A 16,131-nucleotide genomic window follows, 5' to 3' on the forward strand; every position below is an offset into this window, starting at 1 on the left:
ATCAGAGATCATGGGTCCCAGGACAGATGATTAGAACAGGGCCCCTCCACCTCCCCACAATGTTCCCCCGTTCCCAATGCATGGCTAACTTCACTCTGACACCCTCACCCCTACAGATCCCACTACTCTACTATCGTACATCCTGCATGCTTATGTTTGTCTTGTTAAAATTCTGTACCAAAAATAACTTGCCACTTACAGGGTTGTATTATTCCTTACAATACACTAGTTTCCCTAATGAACACTGATGCAATGCCATTAAAACTTCCTGTTGATACAAATAGTATTTACAGGATATTATATCAATTTTACATCTCACATGTCCTATATAAAAGGAGAACTAAGGCCTGTTTCTGCCTGGTTTCGACCCACGGATCTTTCGCGTGTGAGGCGAACGTGATAACCACTACACTACAGAAACGCCAGCTGTGACCTGTCCTGACCTCTGACACTGTAATAGAGAGTGATCCTTTCTGACATTTAGTGATCTCTATCTGGACTCAACTTGATAAAAAAATGTGATTATTTACACTGACTGTCTGAGGGTGTTATCCTACCCATATCGATGTACACAGGGTCCCTGTTTCCTAGTCCTTCATTAGGGGTCCATCTTGGATGGGTGGTCTCTTAGTAAAATCAGAATCCAGAGACAGTCCTTTCCCACCTTGTGTCTCATCACACCACATAAGTGTACTATATTTGGGTGTTGGTAAAATTTCCTAAATTATGGAGTGCCGTTCATTTTGTGTGACATTCAGACATTTTTGCATGTGTCTCACAGTGATTAAAGTGGTTTCCTCATGCTGGGAAGAAGGACAGGGAATAGTGTCAGATTTTGTTTTCATCATTTTTTTATCTTTAAATTTGTTTTTTGTTTGATCTAAGTTTTACTTTTTTGCTATTACGTTGGAGACCTTGTATAGTTACAAGATCAATTTTACTTTTGATGTATTGGTGTTAGGGAAGATCTGATCTCAACTAAACCTATTCTGCACTATAAGTAGATCCCTACATATGAAGGAATACACTACACTCAACTAGGTGTCTCCCATCACTTTATGCTGAAGTGCCCAGACACTTACACATTTTGAACACAGCAATCCTATTGAGCATCAGGTTCAAGTGATTAGGAGGGCAATAGCCATATGAATCAGTTCTTGCCCACTCACTGGAACCTTGGGCTGTCAGTGCAACCTCTAAGTCGTCTCAGAGCAATATGGCTGGTTTGACAACATAGAAAGAACATAGAGAGGGGTGAGAAAAAGACAGGTTGCCCCATGTGAGGATCGAACTCACGACCTTCAGATTATGAGACTGACGCGCCACCTACTGCGCTAACGAGGCAGCTACACTGTTTGGAATTAATGCTGAATAATGTTCTTCAATTGTCTCTTCACTAGTAACTAATTTACAAGAAGATGCTTTGTAAATTATAGTTATGTTTCGCTGTTGCTCTATGGTTAATTAATAAAATTAACCCCTTCAGGCTACAGGATGTAACTGTAATGTCTTGTTTAATTTTAGGCAGGGAGTTACGGCAAGTCACAGATCCCTGTGTCATGGCCAAGAACAATGATGAGTGGTTCCTGGCAGATAAATCGCTTCCGCACAGCATTCAATATAGAAGCTGGGAAGCAATGCCCCTTTCTATCTCTCCCTGAAACCTCATTGACATCATCCCTGGGATTTGTTCCTGAAAGACATAGAGAGGTTAGGTGCCCGACAGGAGCTATTGCTAAGATATACAGGAGGCGTATGGAAAAGATTGTTGAATCATGAATGAAGGTGGAGAGATAGATGGTGTTGTACATGTAAGCAAGCAGTGTAGTCAAACAATGGGAACAGCCAGTAGAAAACTTGCTTGTATAGGAAGAGGTAAGGCCGTCATCAGAGATCATGGGTCCCAGGACAGATGATTAGAACAGGGCCCCTCCACCTCCCCACAATGTTCCCCCCTTCCCAATGCATGGCTAACTTCACTCTGACACCCTCACCCCTACAGATCCCACTACTCTAGTATCGAACATCCTGCATGCTTATATTTGTCTTGTTAAAATTCTGTACCAAAAATAACTTGCTACTTATAGGGTTGTATTATTCCTTTCAATACACTAGTTTCCCTAATGAACACTGATGCAATGCCATTAAAACTTCCTGTTGATACAAATAGTATTTACAGGATATTATATCAATTTTACATCTCACATGTCCTATATAAAAGGAGAACTAAGGCCTGTTTCTGCCCAGTTTTGAACTGGGGACCTTTCGCGTGTGAGGCGAACGTGATAACCACTACACTACAGAAACACCAGCTGTGACCTGTCCTGACCTCTGACACTGTAATAGAGAGTGATCCTTTCTGACATTTAATGATCTCTATCTGGACTCAACTTGATAAAAAAATGTGATTATTTACACTGACTGTCTGAGGGTGTTATCCTACCCATATCGATGTACCCAGGGTCCCTGTTTCCTAGTCCTTCATTAGGGGTCCATCTTGGATGGGTGGTCTCTTAGTAAAATAAGAATCCAGAGACAGTCCTTTCCCACCTTGTGTCTCATCACACCACATAAGTGTACTATATTTGGGTGTTGGTAAAATTTCCTAAATTATGGAGTGCCGTTCATTTTGTGTGACATTCAGACATTTTTGCATGTGTCTCACAGTGATTAAAGTGGTTTCCTCATGCTGGGAAGGACAGGGAATAGTGTCAGATTTTGTTTTCATCATTTTTTTTATCTTTAAATTTGTTTTTTGTTTGATCTAAGTTTTACTTTTTTTGCTATTACGTTGGAGACCTTGTATAGTTACAAGATCAATTTTACTTTTGATGTATTGGTGTTAGGGAAGATCTGATCTCAACTAAACCTCCTCTGCACTATAAGTAGATCCCTACATATGAAGGAATACACTACACTCAACTAGGTGTCTCCCATCACTTTATGCTGAAGTGCCCAGACACTTACACATTTTGAACACAGCAATCCTATTGAGCATCAGGTTCAAGTGATTAGGAGGGCAATAGCCATATGAATCAGTTCTTGCCCACTCACTGGAACCTTGGGCTGTCAGTGCAACCTCTAAGTCGTCTCAGAGCAATATGGCTGGTTTGACAACATAGAAAGAACATAGAGAGGGGTGAGAAAAAGACAGGTTGCCCCATGTGAGGATCGAAACTCACGACCTTCAGATTATGAGACTGACGCGCTACCTACTGTGCTAACGAGGCAGCTACACTGTTTGGAATTAACGCTGAATAATGTTCTTCAATTGTCTCTTCACTAGTAACTAATTTACAAGAAGATGCTTTGTAAATTATAGTTATGTTTCGCTGTTGCTCTATGGTTAATTAATAAAATTAACCCCTTCAGGCTACAGGATGTAACTGTAATGTCTTGTTTAATTTTAGGCAGGGAGTTACGGCAAGTCACAGATCCCTGTGTCATGGCCAAGAACAATGATGAGTGGTTCCTGGCAGATAAATCGCTTCCGCACAGCATTCAATATAGAAGCTAGGAAGCAATGCCCCTTTCTATCTCTCCCTGAAACCTCATTGACATCATCCCTGGGACTTGTTCCTGAAAGACATAGAGAGGTTAGGTGCCCGACAGGAGCTATTGCTAAGATATACAGGAGGCGTATGGAAAAGATTGTTGAATCATGAATGAAGGTGGAGAGATAGATGGTGTTGTACATGTAAGCAAGCAGTGTAGTCAAACAATGGGAACAGCCAGTAGAAAACTTGCTTGTATAGGAAGAGGTAAGGCCGTCATCAGAGATCATGGGTCCCAGGACAGATGATTAGAACAGGGCCCTTCCACCTCCCCACAATGTTCCCCCCTTCCCAATGCATGGCTAACTTCACTCTGACACCCTCACCCCTACAGATCCCACTACTCTAGTATCGAACATCCTGCATGCTTATGTTTGTCTTGTTAAAATTCTGTACCAAAAATAACTTGCTACTTACAGGGTTGTATTATTCCTTTCAATACACTAGTTTCCCTAATGAACACTGATGCAATGCCATTAAAACTTCCTGTTGATACAAATAGTATTTACAGGATATTATATCAATTTTACATCTCACATGTCCTATATAAAAGGAGAACTAAGGCCTGTTTCTGCCCAGTTTTGAACTGGGGACCTTTCGCGTGTGAGGCGAACGTGATAACCACTACACTACAGAAACACCAGCTGTGACCTGTCCTGACCTCTGACACTGTAATAGAGAGTGATCCTTTCTGACATTTAATGATCTCTATCTGGACTCAACTTGATAAAAAAATGTGATTATTTACACTGACTGTCTGAGGGTGTTATCCTACCCATATCGATGTACCCAGGGTCCCTGTTTCCTAGTCCTTCATTAGGGGTCCATCTTGGATGGGTGGTCTCTTAGTAAAATCAGAATCCAGAGACAGTCCTTTCCCACCTTGTGTCTCATCACACCACATAAGTGTACTATATTTGGGTGTTGGTAAAATTTCCTAAATTATGGAGTGCCGTTCATTTTGTGTGACATTCAGACATTTTTGCATGTGTCTCACAGTGATTAAAGTGGTTTCCTCATGCTGGGAAGAAGGACAGGGAATAGTGTCAGATTTTGTTTTCATCATTTTTTTTATCTTTAAATTTGTTTTTTGTTTGATCTAAGTTTTACTTTTTTGCTATTACGTTGGAGACCTTGTATAGTTACAAGATCAATTTTACTTTTGATGTATTGGTGTTAGGGAAGATCTGATCTCAACTAAACCTCCTCTGCACTATAAGTAGATCCCTACATATGAAGGAATACACTACACTCAACTAGGTGTCTCCCATCACTTTATGCTGAAGTGCCCAGACACTTACACATTTTGAACACAGCAATCCTATTGAGCATCAGGTTCAAGTGATTAGGAGGGCAATAGCCATATGAATCAGTTCTTGCCCACTCACTGGAACCTTGGGCTGTCAGTGCAACCTCTAAGTCGTCTCAGAGCAATATGGCTGGTTTGACAACATAGAAAGAACATAGAGAGGGGTGAGAAAAAGACAGGTTGCCCCATGTGAGGATCGAACTCATGACCTTCAGATTATGAGACTGACGCGCTACCTACTGTGCTAACGAGGCAGCTACACTGTTTGGAATTAACGCTGAATAATGTTCTTCAATTGTCTCTTCACTAGTAACTAATTTACAAGAAGATGCTTTGTAAATTATAGTTATGTTTCGCTGTTGCTCTATGGTTAATTAATAAAATTAACCCCTTCAGGCTACAGGATGTAACTGTAATGTCTTGTTTAATTTTAGGCAGGGAGTTACGGCAAGTCACAGATCCCTGTGTCATGGCCAAGAACAATGATGAGTGGTTCCTGGCAGATAAATCGCTTCCGCACAGCATTCAATATAGAAGCTAGGAAGCAATGCCCCTTTCTATCTCTCCCTGAAACCTCATTGACATCATCCCTGGGACTTGTTCCTGAAAGACATAGAGAGGTTAGGTGCCCGACAGGAGCTATTGCTAAGATATACAGGAGGCGTATGGAAAAGATTGTTGAATCATGAATGAAGGTGGAGAGATAGATGGTGTTGTACATGTAAGCAAGCAGTGTAGTCAAACAATGGGAACAGCCAGTAGAAAACTTGCTTGTATAGGAAGAGGTAAGGCCGTCATCAGAGATCATGGGTCCCAGGACAGATGATTAGAACAGGGCCCTTCCACCTCCCCACAATGTTCCCCCCTTCCCAATGCATGGCTAACTTCACTCTGACACCCTCACCCCTACAGATCCCACTACTCTAGTATCGAACATCCTGCATGCTTATGTTTGTCTTGTTAAAATTCTGTACCAAAAATAACTTGCTACTTACAGGGTTGTATTATTCCTTTCAATACACTAGTTTCCCTAATGAACACTGATGCAATGCCATTAAAACTTCCTGTTGATACAAATAGTATTTACAGGATATTATATCAATTTTACATCTCACATGTCCTATATAAAAGGAGAACTAAGGCCTGTTTCTGCCCAGTTTTGAACTGGGGACCTTTCGCGTGTGAGGCGAACGTGATAACCACTACACTACAGAAACACCAGCTGTGACCTGTCCTGACCTCTGACACTGTAATAGAGAGTGATCCTTTCTGACATTTAATGATCTCTATCTGGACTCAACTTGATAAAAAAATGTGATTATTTACACTGACTGTCTGAGGGTGTTATCCTACCCATATCGATGTACCCAGGGTCCCTGTTTCCTAGTCCTTCATTAGGGGTCCATCTTGGATGGGTGGTCTCTTAGTAAAATCAGAATCCAGAGACAGTCCTTTCCCACCTTGTGTCTCATCACACCACATAAGTGTACTATATTTGGGTGTTGGTAAAATTTCCTAAATTATGGAGTGCCGTTCATTTTGTGTGACATTCAGACATTTTTGCATGTGTCTCACAGTGATTAAAGTGGTTTCCTCATGCTGGGAAGAAGGACAGGGAATAGTGTCAGATTTTGTTTTCATCATTTTTTTTATCTTTAAATTTGTTTTTTGTTTGATCTAAGTTTTACTTTTTTGCTATTACGTTGGAGACCTTGTATAGTTACAAGATCAATTTTACTTTTGATGTATTGGTGTTAGGGAAGATCTGATCTCAACTAAACCTCCTCTGCACTATAAGTAGATCCCTACATATGAAGGAATACACTACACTCAACTAGGTGTCTCCCATCACTTTATGCTGAAGTGCCCAGACACTTACACATTTTGAACACAGCAATCCTATTGAGCATCAGGTTCAAGTGATTAGGAGGGCAATAGCCATATGAATCAGTTCTTGCCCACTCACTGGAACCTTGGGCTGTCAGTGCAACCTCTAAGTCGTCTCAGAGCAATATGGCTGGTTTGACAACATAGAAAGAACATAGAGAGGGGTGAGAAAAAGACAGGTTGCCCCATGTGAGGATCGAACTCACGACCTTCAGATTATGAGACTGACGCGCTACCTACTGTGCTAACGAGGCAGCTACACTGTTTGGAATTAACGCTGAATAATGTTCTTCAATTGTCTCTTCACTAGTAACTAATTTACAAGAAGATGCTTTGTAAATTATAGTTATGTTTCGCTGTTGCTCTATGGTTAATTAATAAAATTAACCCCTTCAGGCTACAGGATGTAACTGTAATGTCTTGTTTAATTTTAGGCAGGGAGTTACGGCAAGTCACAGATCCCTGTGTCATGGCCAAGAACAATGATGAGTGGTTCCTGGCAGATAAATCGCTTCCGCACAGCATTCAATATAGAAGCTAGGAAGCAATGCCCCTTTCTATCTCTCCCTGAAACCTCATTGACATCATCCCTGGGACTTGTTCCTGAAAGACATAGAGAGGTTAGGTGCCCGACAGGAGCTATTGCTAAGATATACAGGAGGCGTATGGAAAAGATTGTTGAATCATGAATGAAGGTGGAGAGATAGATGGTGTTGTACATGTAAGCAAGCAGTGTAGTCAAACAATGGGAACAGCCAGTAGAAAACTTGCTTGTATAGGAAGAGGTAAGGCCGTCATCAGAGATCATGGGTCCCAGGACAGATGATTAGAACAGGGCCCTTCCACCTCCCCACAATGTTCCCCCCTTCCCAATGCATGGCTAACTTCACTCTGACACCCTCACCCCTACAGATCCCACTACTCTAGTATCGAACATCCTGCATGCTTATGTTTGTCTTGTTAAAATTCTGTACCAAAAATAACTTGCTACTTACAGGGTTGTATTATTCCTTTCAATACACTAGTTTCCCTAATGAACACTGATGCAATGCCATTAAAACTTCCTGTTGATACAAATAGTATTTACAGGATATTATATCAATTTTACATCTCACATGTCCTATATAAAAGGAGAACTAAGGCCTGTTTCTGCCCAGTTTTGAACTGGGGACCTTTCGCGTGTGAGGCGAACGTGATAACCACTACACTACAGAAACACCAGCTGTGACCTGTCCTGACCTCTGACACTGTAATAGAGAGTGATCCTTTCTGACATTTAATGATCTCTATCTGGACTCAACTTGATAAAAAAATGTGATTATTTACACTGACTGTCTGAGGGTGTTATCCTACCCATATCGATGTACCCAGGGTCCCTGTTTCCTAGTCCTTCATTAGGGGTCCATCTTGGATGGGTGGTCTCTTAGTAAAATCAGAATCCAGAGACAGTCCTTTCCCACCTTGTGTCTCATCACACCACATAAGTGTACTATATTTGGGTGTTGGTAAAATTTCCTAAATTATGGAGTGCCGTTCATTTTGTGTGACATTCAGACATTTTTGCATGTGTCTCACAGTGATTAAAGTGGTTTCCTCATGCTGGGAAGAAGGACAGGGAATAGTGTCAGATTTTGTTTTCATCATTTTTTTTATCTTTAAATTTGTTTTTTGTTTGATCTAAGTTTTACTTTTTTGCTATTACGTTGGAGACCTTGTATAGTTACAAGATCAATTTTACTTTTGATGTATTGGTGTTAGGGAAGATCTGATCTCAACTAAACCTCCTCTGCACTATAAGTAGATCCCTACATATGAAGGAATACACTACACTCAACTAGGTGTCTCCCATCACTTTATGCTGAAGTGCCCAGACACTTACACATTTTGAACACAGCAATCCTATTGAGCATCAGGTTCAAGTGATTAGGAGGGCAATAGCCATATGAATCAGTTCTTGCCCACTCACTGGAACCTTGGGCTGTCAGTGCAACCTCTAAGTCGTCTCAGAGCAATATGGCTGGTTTGACAACATAGAAAGAACATAGAGAGGGGTGAGAAAAAGACAGGTTGCCCCATGTGAGGATCGAACTCACGACCTTCAGATTATGAGACTGACGCGCTACCTACTGTGCTAACGAGGCAGCTACACTGTTTGGAATTAACGCTGAATAATGTTCTTCAATTGTCTCTTCACTAGTAACTAATTTACAAGAAGATGCTTTGTAAATTATAGTTATGTTTCGCTGTTGCTCTATGGTTAATTAATAAAATTAACCCCTTCAGGCTACAGGATGTAACTGTAATGTCTTGTTTAATTTTAGGCAGGGAGTTACGGCAAGTCACAGATCCCTGTGTCATGGCCAAGAACAATGATGAGTGGTTCCTGGCAGATAAATCGCTTCCGCACAGCATTCAATATAGAAGCTAGGAAGCAATGCCCCTTTCTATCTCTCCCTGAAACCTCATTGACATCATCCCTGGGACTTGTTCCTGAAAGACATAGAGAGGTTAGGTGCCCGACAGGAGCTATTGCTAAGATATACAGGAGGCGTATGGAAAAGATTGTTGAATCATGAATGAAGGTGGAGAGATAGATGGTGTTGTACATGTAAGCAAGCAGTGTAGTCAAACAATGGGAACAGCCAGTAGAAAACTTGCTTGTATAGGAAGAGGTAAGGCCGTCATCAGAGATCATGGGTCCCAGGACAGATGATTAGAACAGGGCCCTTCCACCTCCCCACAATGTTCCCCCCTTCCCAATGCATGGCTAACTTCACTCTGACACCCTCACCCCTACAGATCCCACTACTCTAGTATCGAACATCCTGCATGCTTATGTTTGTCTTGTTAAAATTCTGTACCAAAAATAACTTGCTACTTACAGGGTTGTATTATTCCTTTCAATACACTAGTTTCCCTAATGAACACTGATGCAATGCCATTAAAACTTCCTGTTGATACAAATAGTATTTACAGGATATTATATCAATTTTACATCTCACATGTCCTATATAAAAGGAGAACTAAGGCCTGTTTCTGCCCAGTTTTGAACTGGGGACCTTTCGCGTGTGAGGCGAACGTGATAACCACTACACTACAGAAACACCAGCTGTGACCTGTCCTGACCTCTGACACTGTAATAGAGAGTGATCCTTTCTGACATTTAATGATCTCTATCTGGACTCAACTTGATAAAAAAATGTGATTATTTACACTGACTGTCTGAGGGTGTTATCCTACCCATATCGATGTACCCAGGGTCCCTGTTTCCTAGTCCTTCATTAGGGGTCCATCTTGGATGGGTGGTCTCTTAGTAAAATCAGAATCCAGAGACAGTCCTTTCCCACCTTGTGTCTCATCACACCACATAAGTGTACTATATTTGGGTGTTGGTAAAATTTCCTAAATTATGGAGTGCCGTTCATTTTGTGTGACATTCAGACATTTTTGCATGTGTCTCACAGTGATTAAAGTGGTTTCCTCATGCTGGGAAGAAGGACAGGGAATAGTGTCAGATTTTGTTTTCATCATTTTTTTTATCTTTAAATTTGTTTTTTGTTTGATCTAAGTTTTACTTTTTTGCTATTACGTTGGAGACCTTGTATAGTTACAAGATCAATTTTACTTTTGATGTATTGGTGTTAGGGAAGATCTGATCTCAACTAAACCTCCTCTGCACTATAAGTAGATCCCTACATATGAAGGAATACACTACACTCAACTAGGTGTCTCCCATCACTTTATGCTGAAGTGCCCAGACACTTACACATTTTGAACACAGCAATCCTATTGAGCATCAGGTTCAAGTGATTAGGAGGGCAATAGCCATATGAATCAGTTCTTGCCCACTCACTGGAACCTTGGGCTGTCAGTGCAACCTCTAAGTCGTCTCAGAGCAATATGGCTGGTTTGACAACATAGAAAGAACATAGAGAGGGGTGAGAAAAAGACTGGTTGCCCCATGTGAGGATCGAACTCACGACCTTCAGATTATGAGACTGATGCGCTACCTACTGCGCTAACGAGGCAGCTACACTGTTTGGAATTAACGCTGAATAATGTTCTTCAATTGTCTCTTCACTAGTAACTAATTTACAAGAAGATGCTTTGTAAATTATAGTTATGTTTCGCTGTTGCTCTATGGTTAATTAATAAAATTAACCCCTTCAGGCTACAGGATGTAACTGTAATGTCTTGTTTAATTTTAGGCAGGGAGTTACGGCAAGTCACAGATCCCTGTGTCATGGCCAAGAACAATGATGAGTGGTTCCTGGCAGATAAATCGCTTCCGCACAGCATTCAATATAGAAGCTAGGAAGCAATGCCCCTTTCTATCTCTCCCTGAAACCTCATTGACATCATCCCTGGGACTTGTTCCTGAAAGACATAGAGAGGTTAGGTGCCCGACAGGAGCTATTGCTAAGATATACAGGAGGCGTATGGAAAAGATTGTTGAATCATGAATGAAGGTGGAGAGATAGATGGTGTTGTACATGTAAGCAAGCAGTGTAGTCAAACAATGGGAACAGCCAGTAGAAAACTTGCTTGTATAGGAAGAGGTAAGGCCGTCATCAGAGATCATGGGTCCCAGGACAGATGATTAGAACAGGGCCCTTCCACCTCCCCACAATGTTCCCCCCTTCCCAATGCATGGCTAACTTCACTCTGACACCCTCACCCCTACAGATCCCACTACTCTAGTATCGAACATCCTGCATGCTTATGTTTGTCTTGTTAAAATTCTGTACCAAAAATAACTTGCTACTTACAGGGTTGTATTATTCCTTTCAATACACTAGTTTCCCTAATGAACACTGATGCAATGCCATTAAAACTTCCTGTTGATACAAATAGTATTTACAGGATATTATATCAATTTTACATCTCACATGTCCTATATAAAAGGAGAACTAAGGCCTGTTTCTGCCCAGTTTTGAACTGGGGACCTTTCGCGTGTGAGGCGAACGTGATAACCACTACACTACAGAAACACCAGCTGTGACCTGTCCTGACCTCTGACACTGTAATAGAGAGTGATCCTTTCTGACATTTAATGATCTCTATCTGGACTCAACTTGATAAAAAAATGTGATTATTTACACTGACTGTCTGAGGGTGTTATCCTACCCATATCGATGTACCCAGGGTCCCTGTTTCCTAGTCCTTCATTAGGGGTCCATCTTGGATGGGTGGTCTCTTAGTAAAATCAGAATCCAGAGACAGTCCTTTCCCACCTTGTGTCTCATCACACCACATAAGTGTACTATATTTGGGTGTTGGTAAAATTTCCTAAATTATGGAGTGCCGTTCATTTTGTGTGACATTCAGACATTTTTGCATGTGTCTCACAGTGATTAAAGTGGTTTCCTCATGCTGGGAAGAAGGACAGGGAATAGTGTCAGATTTTGTTTTCATCATTTTTTTTATCTTTAAATTTGTTTTTTGTTTGATCTAAGTTTTACTTTTTTGCTATTACGTTGGAGACCTTGTATAGTTACAAGATCAATTTTACTTTTGATGTATTGGTGTTAGGGAAGATCTGATCTCAACTAAACCTCCTCTGCACTATAAGTAGATCCCTACATATGAAGGAATACACTACACTCAACTAGGTGTCTCCCATCACTTTATGCTGAAGTGCCCAGACACTTACACATTTTGAACACAGCAATCCTATTGAGCATCAGGTTCAAGTGATTAGGAGGGCAATAGCCATATGAATCAGTTCTTGCCCACTCACTGGAACCTTGGGCTGTCAGTGCAACCTCTAAGTCGTCTCAGAGCAATATGGCTGGTTTGACAACATAGAAAGAACATAGAGAGGGGTGAGAAAAAGACAGGTTGCCCCATGTGAGGATCGAACTCACGACCTTCAGATTATGAGACTGACGCGCTACCTACTGCGCTAACGAGGCAGCTACACTGCTTGGAATTAACGCTGAATAATGTTCTTCAATTGTCTCTTCACTAGTAACTAATTTACAAGAAGATGCTTTGTAAATTATAGTTATGTTTCACTGTTGCTCTATGGTTAATTAATAAAATTAACCCCTTCAGGCTACAGGATGTAACTGTAATGTCTTGTTTAATTTTAGGCAGGGAGTTACGGCAAGTCACAGATCCCTGTGTCATGGCCAAGAACAATGATGAGTGGTTCCTGGCAGATAAATCGCTTCCGCACAGCATTCAATATAGAAGCTAGGAAGCAATGCCCCTTTCTATCTCTCCCTGAAACCTCATTGACATCATCCCTGGGACTTGTTCCTGAAAGACATAGAGAGGTTAGGTGCCCGACAGGAGCTATTGCTAAGATATACAGGAGGCGTATGGAAAAGATTGTTGAATCATGAATGAAGGTGGAGAGATAGATGGTGTTGTACATGTAAGCAAGCAGTGTAGTCAAACAATGGGAACAGCCAGTAGAAAACTTGCTTGTATAGGAAGAGGTAAGGCCGTCATCAGAGATCATGGGTCCCAGGACAGATGATTAGAACAGGGCCCCTCCACCTCCCCACAATGTTCCCCCCTTCCCAATGCATGGCTAACTTCACTCTGACACCCTCACCCCTACAGATCCCACTACTCTAGTATCGAACATCCTGCATGCTTATGTTTGTCTTGTTAAAATTCTGTACCAAAAATAACTTGCTACTTACAGGGTTGTATTATTCCTTTCAATACACTAGTTTCCCTAATGAACACTGATGCAATGCCATTAAAACTTCCTGTTGATACAAATAGTATTTACAGGATATTATATCAAGTTTACATCTCACATGTCCTATATAAAAGGAGAACTAAGGCCTGTTTCTGCCCAGTTTCGAACTGGGGACCTTTCGCGTGTGAGGCGAATGTGATAACCACTACACTACAGAAACACCAGCTGTGACCTGTCCTGACCTCTGACACTGTAATAGAGAGTGATCCTTTCTGACATTTAATGATCTCTATCTGGACTCAACTTGATAAAAAAATGTGATTATTTACACTGACTGTCTGAGGGTGTTATCCTACCCATATCGATGTACCCAGGGTCCCTGTTTCCTAGTCCTTCATTAGGGGTCCATCTTGGATGGGTGGTCTCTTAGTAAAATCAGAATCCAGAGACAGTCCTTTCCCACCTTGTGTCTCATCACACCACATAAGTGTACTATATTTGGGTGTTGGTAAAATATCCTAAATTATGGAGTGCCGTTCATTTTGTGTGACATTCAGACATTTTTGCATGTGTCTCACAGTGATTAAAGTGGTTTCCTCATGCTGGGGAGAAGGACAGGGAATAGTGTCAGATTTTGTTTTCATCATTTATTTATCTTTAAATTTGTTTTTTGTTTGATCTAAGTTTTACTTTTTTGCTATTACGTTGGAGACCTTGTATAGTTACAAGATCAATTTTACTTTTTATGTATTGGTGTTAGTGAAGATCTGATCTCAACTAGGAATACACTACACTCAACTAGGTGTCTCCCATCACTTTATGCTGAAGTGCCCAGACACTTACACATTTTGAACACAGCAATCCTATTGAGCATCAGGTTCAAGTGATTAGGAGGGCAATAGCCATATGAATCAGTTCTTGCCCACTCACTGGAACCTTGGGCTGTCAGTGCAACCTCTAAGTCGTCTCAGAGCAATATGGCTGGTTTGAGAACATAGAGAGAACATAGAGAGAACATAGAGAGAACATAGAGAGAACATAGAGAGAACATAGAGAGAACATAGAGAGAACATAGAGAGAACATAGAGAGAACATAGAGAGAACATAGAGAGAACATAGAGAGAACATAGAGAGAACATAGAGAGAACATAGAGAGAACATAGAGAGAACATAGAGAGAACATAGAGAGAACATAGAGAGAACATAGAGAGAACATAGAGAGGGGTGAGAAAAAGACAGGTTGCCCCATGTGAGGATCGAACTCACGACCTTCAGATTATGAGACTGACGCGCTACCTACTGCGCTAACGAGGCAGCTACACTGTTTGGAATTAACGCTGAATAATGTTCTTCAATTGTCTCTTCACTAGTAACTAATTTACAAGAAGATGCTTTGTAAATTATAGTTATGTTTCGCTGTTGCTCTATGGTTAATGAATAAAATTAACTACTTCAGGCTACAGGATGTAACTGTAATGTCTTGTTTAATTTTAGGCAGGGAGTTACGGCAAGTCACAGATCCCTGTGTCATGGCCAAGAACAATGATGAGTGGTTCCTGGCAGATAAATCGCTTCCGCAGAGCATTCAATATAGAAGCTGGGAAGCAATGCCCCTTTCTATCTCTCCCTGAAACCTCATTGACATCATCCCTGGGACTTGTTCCTAAAAGACATAGAGAGGTTAGGTGCCCGACAGGCGCTATTGCTAAGATATACAGGAGGCGTATGGAAAAGATTGTTGAATCATGAATGAAGGTGGAGAGATAGATGGTGTTGTACATGTAAGCAAGCAGTGTAGTCAAACAATGGGAACAGCCAGTAGAATACTTGCTTGTATAGGAAGAGGTAAGGCCGTCATCAGAGATCATGGGTCCCAGGACAGATGATTAGAACAGGGCCCCTCCACCTCCCCACAATGTTCCCCCGTTCCCAATGCATGGCTAACTTCACTCTGACACCCTCACCCCTACAGATCCCACTACTCTAGTATCGAACATCCTGCATGCTTATGTTTGTCTTGTTAAAATTCTGTACCAAAAATAACTTGCTACTTACAGGGTTGTATTATTCCTTACAATACACTAGTTTCCCTAATGAACACTGATGCAATGCCATTAAAACTTCCTGTTGATACAAATAGTATTTACAGGATATTATATCAATTTTACATCTCACATGTCCTATATAAAAGGAGAACTAAGGCCTGTTTCTGCCCGGTTTCGAACTGGGGACCTTTCACGTGTGAGGTGAATGTGATAACCACTACACTACAGAAACACCAGCTGTGACCTGTCCTGACCTCTGACACTGTAATAGAGAGTGATCCTTTCTGACATTTAGTGATCTCTATCTGGACTCAACTTGATAAAAAAATTTGATTATTTACACTGACTGTCTGAGGGTGTTAGCCTACCCATATCGATGTACCCAGGGTCCCTGTTCCCTAGTCCTTCATTAGGGGTCCATCTTGGATGGGTGGTCTCTTAGTAAAATCAGAATCCAGAGACAGTCCTTTCCCACCTTGTGTCTCATCACACCACATAAGTGTACTATATTTGGGTGTTGGTATAATTTCCTAAATTATGGAGTGCCGTTCATTTTGTGTGACATTCAGACATTTTTGCATGTGTCTCACAGTGATTAAAGTGGTTTCCTCATGCTGGGGAGAAGGACAGGGAATAGTGTCAGATTTTGTTTTCATCATTTATTTATCTTTAAATTTG

General features: G+C 41.1%; 17 non-coding genes across 17 annotated transcripts; all 17 read right to left on the minus strand.

Moving 5' to 3' along the window:
• Positions 1-348: 348 nt before the first annotated feature.
• On the minus strand, positions 349-421 carry TRNAV-CAC (transfer RNA valine (anticodon CAC)). The gene has a single exon. It is a non-coding gene; the product is annotated as a tRNA-Val (tRNA).
• Positions 422-1,271: 850 nt separating this feature from the next.
• Positions 1,272-1,344, minus strand: TRNAM-CAU (transfer RNA methionine (anticodon CAU)). The gene has a single exon. It is a non-coding gene; the product is annotated as a tRNA-Met (tRNA).
• An 890-nt stretch (positions 1,345-2,234) lies between these two features.
• TRNAV-CAC (transfer RNA valine (anticodon CAC)) lies at positions 2,235-2,307 on the minus strand. Its single transcript has one exon. It is a non-coding gene; the product is annotated as a tRNA-Val (tRNA).
• An 849-nt stretch (positions 2,308-3,156) lies between these two features.
• TRNAM-CAU (transfer RNA methionine (anticodon CAU)) lies at positions 3,157-3,230 on the minus strand. Its single transcript has one exon. It is a non-coding gene; the product is annotated as a tRNA-Met (tRNA).
• An 890-nt stretch (positions 3,231-4,120) lies between these two features.
• Positions 4,121-4,193, minus strand: TRNAV-CAC (transfer RNA valine (anticodon CAC)). The gene has a single exon. It is a non-coding gene; the product is annotated as a tRNA-Val (tRNA).
• An 851-nt stretch (positions 4,194-5,044) lies between these two features.
• TRNAM-CAU (transfer RNA methionine (anticodon CAU)) lies at positions 5,045-5,117 on the minus strand. Its single transcript has one exon. It is a non-coding gene; the product is annotated as a tRNA-Met (tRNA).
• An 890-nt stretch (positions 5,118-6,007) lies between these two features.
• TRNAV-CAC (transfer RNA valine (anticodon CAC)) lies at positions 6,008-6,080 on the minus strand. Its single transcript has one exon. It is a non-coding gene; the product is annotated as a tRNA-Val (tRNA).
• An 851-nt stretch (positions 6,081-6,931) lies between these two features.
• On the minus strand, positions 6,932-7,004 carry TRNAM-CAU (transfer RNA methionine (anticodon CAU)). The gene has a single exon. It is a non-coding gene; the product is annotated as a tRNA-Met (tRNA).
• An 890-nt stretch (positions 7,005-7,894) lies between these two features.
• On the minus strand, positions 7,895-7,967 carry TRNAV-CAC (transfer RNA valine (anticodon CAC)). Its single transcript has one exon. It is a non-coding gene; the product is annotated as a tRNA-Val (tRNA).
• Positions 7,968-8,818: 851 nt separating this feature from the next.
• TRNAM-CAU (transfer RNA methionine (anticodon CAU)) lies at positions 8,819-8,891 on the minus strand. The gene has a single exon. It is a non-coding gene; the product is annotated as a tRNA-Met (tRNA).
• Positions 8,892-9,781: 890 nt separating this feature from the next.
• TRNAV-CAC (transfer RNA valine (anticodon CAC)) lies at positions 9,782-9,854 on the minus strand. Its single transcript has one exon. It is a non-coding gene; the product is annotated as a tRNA-Val (tRNA).
• An 851-nt stretch (positions 9,855-10,705) lies between these two features.
• On the minus strand, positions 10,706-10,778 carry TRNAM-CAU (transfer RNA methionine (anticodon CAU)). The gene has a single exon. It is a non-coding gene; the product is annotated as a tRNA-Met (tRNA).
• Positions 10,779-11,668: 890 nt separating this feature from the next.
• On the minus strand, positions 11,669-11,741 carry TRNAV-CAC (transfer RNA valine (anticodon CAC)). Its single transcript has one exon. It is a non-coding gene; the product is annotated as a tRNA-Val (tRNA).
• Positions 11,742-12,592: 851 nt separating this feature from the next.
• Positions 12,593-12,665, minus strand: TRNAM-CAU (transfer RNA methionine (anticodon CAU)). Its single transcript has one exon. It is a non-coding gene; the product is annotated as a tRNA-Met (tRNA).
• Positions 12,666-13,555: 890 nt separating this feature from the next.
• Positions 13,556-13,628, minus strand: TRNAV-CAC (transfer RNA valine (anticodon CAC)). Its single transcript has one exon. It is a non-coding gene; the product is annotated as a tRNA-Val (tRNA).
• A 1,021-nt stretch (positions 13,629-14,649) lies between these two features.
• On the minus strand, positions 14,650-14,722 carry TRNAM-CAU (transfer RNA methionine (anticodon CAU)). The gene has a single exon. It is a non-coding gene; the product is annotated as a tRNA-Met (tRNA).
• Positions 14,723-15,612: 890 nt separating this feature from the next.
• TRNAV-CAC (transfer RNA valine (anticodon CAC)) lies at positions 15,613-15,685 on the minus strand. Its single transcript has one exon. It is a non-coding gene; the product is annotated as a tRNA-Val (tRNA).
• Between the last annotated feature and the right edge of the window lie 446 nt (positions 15,686-16,131).

Source organism: Mixophyes fleayi (genome assembly GCF_038048845.1).
Source record: "Mixophyes fleayi isolate aMixFle1 chromosome 4 unlocalized genomic scaffold, aMixFle1.hap1 SUPER_4_unloc_2, whole genome shotgun sequence".
In the NCBI taxonomy this organism is placed as follows: Eukaryota; Metazoa; Chordata; class Amphibia; order Anura; family Limnodynastidae; genus Mixophyes; species Mixophyes fleayi.